Genomic DNA, 6,319 nt, shown 5'->3' with positions numbered 1-6,319 from the left:
CCTCAGTGGCAACCGAATTGGTAGCAGCAACTGTGGCAGCTACAGTTACAGGATTTATATGTTGCCGCATAAATTTGTTTGCCGGCAAATGTTGCGCATACGCCACGTATGTAGTACAAATACTCCAACGCAAATGTGTTAGATAAAAAAGAGACGGGGAAGGCAAAAAGTCATCTAAAAACCAATCAGGCAGTTTAAATACTCTTCAAATTTTATCTCACAATTAAGAATGTAGCCATGTTACAGCTGAAATCCAAATAAAACAACTAATTAAAAACTTCTAAATAATTTAATTATTCCTTGTCTGTTTCAATTAATATAAAATGGGCTTTAATCTTAATAGCATCATAATTTGTATAGTTTTTAATATATTTAATTAGTAATTGATTCCCGTTCAATCTCCAATTAATCGCTGGTGAAATATACCCATTTCTTAAAGTGCTCTCATATCCATCTTCTGTTTCCATCGTTTTCACACTTTCCTCTTACAAATGACGCAAAATGTTGCCAGGATAAGTGAGTTTTATGTGATTAAAATGCATGTGAGTGCGAGTGGTTGTGCGTTGCGAGTTGCGATGAAAGTTTATGGCTTACTTACTACAACTTATGGCGCCCTTCAACAGCTACGTTACACCCTTATCCTCTTTCCCGCAATAAAATTCTTTGATTTGCAACAATTTGCAATTAACCTTTGATTGACTAGACGTAAATTCTTTGATAAAGCCGGCAATTCCGCTTTACATCCAACCCTCTGACCATTAACTTTGTAATGTGACAGTTTTGCCTTTCAATTAGTGAATACAATTTGCAGCATTTTAATCAACATTTCGCATCAATAGAAAACGCGACAAATTATGGGTGTGTGCTGAATGTGTGTGTGTGCAACGCATGCAGAATTTAAAGCACAAGAAAAATTGTTAAAGTGCCCGTAGCCAAGTTTCATGCTGGCTTTGTGCTTCTCCTCCCATATTCTACAATTTTATGGCCCGTATGGGCGTGGCAGCTGGCAGCTACAAGTAGCGACATTTCGGCACATTTTACACCAAGAAAAATAGTGATTATTTGATTTAAAACGAAATTAACACCAACTTAAAGAGAGAGTCGAAGTGGTTAGTTTATATGATCTATTTTTTAGGCATTAATAGATTTCATATTATCAAAGTATGAAATTTGATATTTCATTAAAATTCGCATGATTTATTATGTCAAAAATACATTTCCTGTGTAGTTTCCTTGTACTACACCAGTTTCATGAGCAAAATGATGACTTCGCTTCGGAGGGAGTCAATTTTTATGAGTTGTAATTTTTATTTGCCATATTTGCATGTGTCACGTGCCGTCAAACGAAATTTACAAATTTCATTTAAATTAACTATACGAGTGGGCGGGGCACTGGGCGTTTAATTGGAACACGTTTGACATCGGGCGATGCCGGCAACTTAGCTATTTTACGACGGCCAAATGGCAGGGGCTCATAAAAAGCGCTCCTGATGGCGTTGAGCGAAACTTGGAGCGCCGTAAAGTATGCAGCAGCAAGCTGAAAACTTTCAATCGCCAACGGGTGGATGAGCGATTCTAAGCAACTTTTTTGGAAAGCTTAATCTTTTTACTATCGCTGGGCAAAGTTGGACAAGTGGCTAGGTAGCCGTTACTTGTGATTTTCATTGCCACGCGTTTGATTTTCATTTGTTTGCCCATTCTGGCTCCTATTTTCGACCAGAGAGAGAGAAAATCAATCCGCTGAACCACGCAATCTGAGCACAGCCCCACCTCCTTTTAAATGAATCTGAATCTGACCCTGCTGTGCAATTTTTAATGTGCATTCGATTTTGTTCGCTTGTTTCTGCTCGTTTTATGAGCTGGTAAAAGTTTATGCACCGCCTCGAATCCCAAACCTTCACTATAAACGCATACTACGTACACATAAATGTGTGTGTGCACTCGCTTTAAGCGAAAGTGGCATAAAAGTGAAAATTGTTCAAGTGCTCGGACGATGGGGTTTAGCGAGGCAGGGTTGGGCATTCTTTTTGTTTGTTTTTTATTTGGCAGCCGGATTTGGTTTTTGGCTTACATTTCAGTGCCAAAATAGTTGTAGGTTTATGGTAAATGGAATGGCAAATGGATTTTTTAGTTAGATATTTATACATGCATCAAAAGCAGGGTGAAGAATAAAATGTGGCTGGTGGAGAGAACGTATTGGCAGCCCATTTCATTGGCTCAACAGTCACAAACAACGGCCATTCAGTGCCTGGAATGTGGCTTTGGGATCAATTAGTTATTCAATGTTTTCTGACGTAACGTCTCTGGAAACCCGAAGGGATCAATTAGTGATTCAGTGCGTTCAGAAGGAAAATCCTGTAATTGGTTTTTGTAAACACTTTCGGAATCCCTGATCAGTCCCAAGCCAGAAGAGAGAATTACATTTTTCAAGTGTCCTGTGCATTGGAAGCTAGCTTGAAAATTTCAAATGTATTTTCTTATGGGAATTTAATAGGATTAATAAAATTAGTTTACTGCTTAAGCGGGTCAATAAGTTGACCCAGTTAGTGACTGTCGTGACAGGTGTTCCCACTTCCTGCACCTTTCGCATTTCATCATCCTTTTAGTCTTAGACTTCAAGGGTATTGCAGGCTTCCTTGCACCGCAATAGTCGTGTCCTGGTTTAATTTCTCTAAACATGCCCATTGTTGTGCCACTGGACCCAGCTGTGAACGGGTGTTGGTCAAAATGAAAAACCCTTTTCGCTTATTACTTTTATTTGCCTGGTTGCTGGGCGTGTTCCTTTTTTTCTCGTTTTTTTTCAGAGGGGAGTGCAGTGGTCTTATTTCATTTTTTTTAGGGTGTTTGTCTCGTGCCAGTGCACAATAAAAATTGTGTAAAGAGCAGAGCCATTGAGCTTCGATTGGCCGAAGGCCAGAAGCAACAGCTGGCCACCTTTTTGGCAGTTAAGTGTAAAGGAATGCCTAATGCCTCGGACAGCCGCAAAAAAGTTTCCAAATAAATAAGTGGGCAGGAGTAGCGATGAGTGGCTCACTCGGTTTCAATCAAAAATTACACGGCAAGCGGAGAAAGTCGATTCCAGGGAACCAGCTTTCTCTATTTCGAGAGTTACACATGCGATGCTGATGGCGAGTGATTGTGTTTGTGAGTGTTCTTAACCTTTTGTGGCAGGTGCTCCTCAAAGCTTCCATTCCGCCACCCTGCCGCCCGGCCATCCTGCCTTCCAGCATCCGTTTCCGCTCTCCTTCCAGTTTCCTTTGCCACTTGCCATTTCCCATTTCCCGCTGCCGACTGCACTTGGTGGTACATTTAATACCACTTGAGTGACTTTTTATGGCCAGCAACGTAGTCATGTGTGTTTGTGAGGGGGTCTCTGTATGTGTGTACGTGTATGTATCTATGCTAGCCCGGTTGTTTTGTTCTGTTTTGTTTTTGTGTTCATTTGGACTTAGCCTTGCCATTTGTCCGCCGTTTGTTAGTTTTTCCTCCTGTTGTTTTAGTTGTATTTTTAAACCGCCTTTTTTTCCAACTATTTTTGCAACGTGCAGACATTTTTATATGCATCCAACAGCAGCCAGAACTTTCACTTTTATTATTTCCATTTGAACTGGCTTTTGTTTTCGTTCTCGTGGCAAAATGAGAGCATCTGGCTGCATTAAATAAATATTTTAATAAATAATATGGTCAGATCTGGCCGTGACCACATCTGCTGAAGAGATTTCGATTTCGGGATAACTACTCTCCATTCATGGCTAAATCCCAACTACCAACCGTTCGAAGAATCAACAGGAATTTCCACGAGCAAAGAGTCGTTTTCCCCCACACACAAAGGCGAAGTAGACGAGAAGAACTAACTTTCGGAGAGTTCTGGATAAATAATGGGAAATGGGGTGGTGAAAAGCCAAGGGGAAGAGAAAATTAAAACTTCAAACCAAAAAGCGGCTTACAGTTTCGAGCACTAAATGGATTGGACATGGAGTGGTACTGGAATTTTTGAAGGTGAGATTTCATTTGCTTAGTTTCAGACATTTGATAATCACATTTGCGGCTAAGTAATAATAATAAAAAAGATGGAGTAAGAAATAGAATTTAATTTAATTGGTAATGAATATTAGACAGTATTTCTTATTCAATCATTCACCAAGCTTATCTTATGTTGCTGAATTTGTTAGGTATCAACTTAGTTGGTACTATCCACTTAAATAGCTAACTAGCGAGCATTGTTAAGTTAAAGGATGCTGCAATTGAAATAAATTGCAGTTACGCAATCAGTGGCAATGCCAAGGCAATGTTTTCAGGACCTGCATTAGGTAATTACATTGATTGTTGGGCGATACCTGGCTGAGGTCAAGACTGTTTGTATTTCTCAATGGCAGGATGTGGACCATATGTGCGCTCGCATGGTGCGGTATATCTAACCCAAGGCGTGGGTCAGAGGTCAGTGTCTCGCTCGAGTTGGGAGAAAAGCAGGCTAAAAGAGCGCCATCAGCAGCTGCTTGGCTTTTGTTGACGATTAACATTTATCATGCGCCACGTGAAATCCATTTATCACATCCAGCCCCGGGATTCCTATTCCATTTTCGCTGTTGCACAAAACAAAGGCCTCGCAAATCAGCACAGAAATCGCATTGATATTATTCGTATTCGTTTTCGTATTCGTATTTGGGGTCTATTTCGATTCATCAAAAAGGCACCACACTCCCATTTATGTTAATAAAAACAAACGAACCACTGGCAACAGGAAGGCCCCGGATTGACCTTGGCAATGGTCGTTTGTCTGGCCGGGGGTTCACTCCTGGCATTTGATTTATATTTAAATGCCTATCGGGGTCACCTCGTGTTCATAACTCTTTGTATCGGGCCAATTTATCATACAGCGTCCTTTGGTGTTAAATTGAATTCCCACAGTGTCGTCCCTTGATTTCCCTGCTAAATTTGGTAGCTCTGTGGCTTTACAAAGGCATTCAGACTTTAAGAGCTCTTCAAACGTGCACATAACAAAATTATACTTATATATATTTTATTATATATAAATATCTACATAATAAAATACTGCTATTACGCTAAGCGAAAATATAAATGTTGTCTATATAATAAAAGCATATTGCGTATAACATATATAAAGAATTCAAGTCAGCTTAATAAAATAAATACTATTGTTCTCATCTTTTGTTTATCTGGATTTAAAATACCTCTGAACTATTTTTGTGTCAGTGTTTCCGAATCCCCAGGGATTTGCGAATGTGGCTTGTCTTGGCTACCGCAGCAATTAAAATTTGTTGGAGTAGTTCAAGCTCTTGTCAATATTTTGGTTACCGCCCAGGAATCTTATTTGTGAGGCCGACATAATTTATGGCCTGGCTAAATAAATTCTCCAAGGTGGTCTACTGCCTTTTGTGAGCCCTTTCTTTCTTTATTGTGGGTGGGGCCGAGAACGCCCAGTTTGCTCGCCTTTTGGCAAGTATTACAAATTTATTGCCAACTTTGACATGAGACTGGGCTATTTTGAGCCAATTTTTCCACAGGCGCTGCCAACAATTTGTATGCAAAGTAAGCTATTATCGTGAGAGCATGCAATTTGGGGCGTGGCCAGTTGGTAATGTATATATTGCACATATATCCATGCCTCGTCCATGTGCAGAGCCTGCATGATGGCGTGCAACAATTGGAGCAGACATTATTTCTGCCTCGGCTATTTTTGTTATTTTGTTTTGGCCATTTAGCGATTAGACACACGAAAGGCGATTCAGATACGAGTACGTGAGGTCAGCGGCGGTCAGTTCCGGTTCATGTTCGGCCTGTTGCATGTCGGAGCTGAAAATTGATATTAAATGCTTTGGCATAAAACATCAAAAGGAGCGGCTGGCCACGTTTACCTGCATAATGAGGTCATTTTATTAGCTGGTCTGGCCTGGTCTAGCTTGGTCTGGTCGGACCAGAACTGGTGTGGCCCTGATATATGCACCACCATTTGTTACGGCTGCTGATTGTGCAGAAATGTGTGTATGGCCGCTTGGTCACTGCAAATTAATTTGGGATTTTGCGTCTATTTGTTTTGCCTTTCTGCCCAGGACACAGTGCCGGCACACATGATACCTGGCTAACTGGGAGGTAACTGCTGCTCCACTGGTCAACTGGCCAACTGGCCGACTGCCGGCATTCATCACAATCACACTGGGCCAACAATGGAGGGCTTTCGGATACAATTTATGTTCCGGGCTGGGCTGTCTGGACTCTCTGGACATTTCAAATGCTGCCAAAGCCAACTGACATCTGATATATTGGTCGGGGGTCACTCGACAGCTGCAACATGCGGATT

This window comes from Drosophila sechellia, unplaced genomic scaffold (genome assembly GCF_004382195.2).
Source record: "Drosophila sechellia strain sech25 unplaced genomic scaffold, ASM438219v1 U_366, whole genome shotgun sequence".
Lineage (NCBI taxonomy): Eukaryota > Metazoa > Arthropoda > Insecta > Diptera > Drosophilidae > Drosophila > Drosophila sechellia.
The sequence above is the reverse complement of the archived record's forward strand: the minus strand, read 5'-3'. Positions refer to the sequence as shown.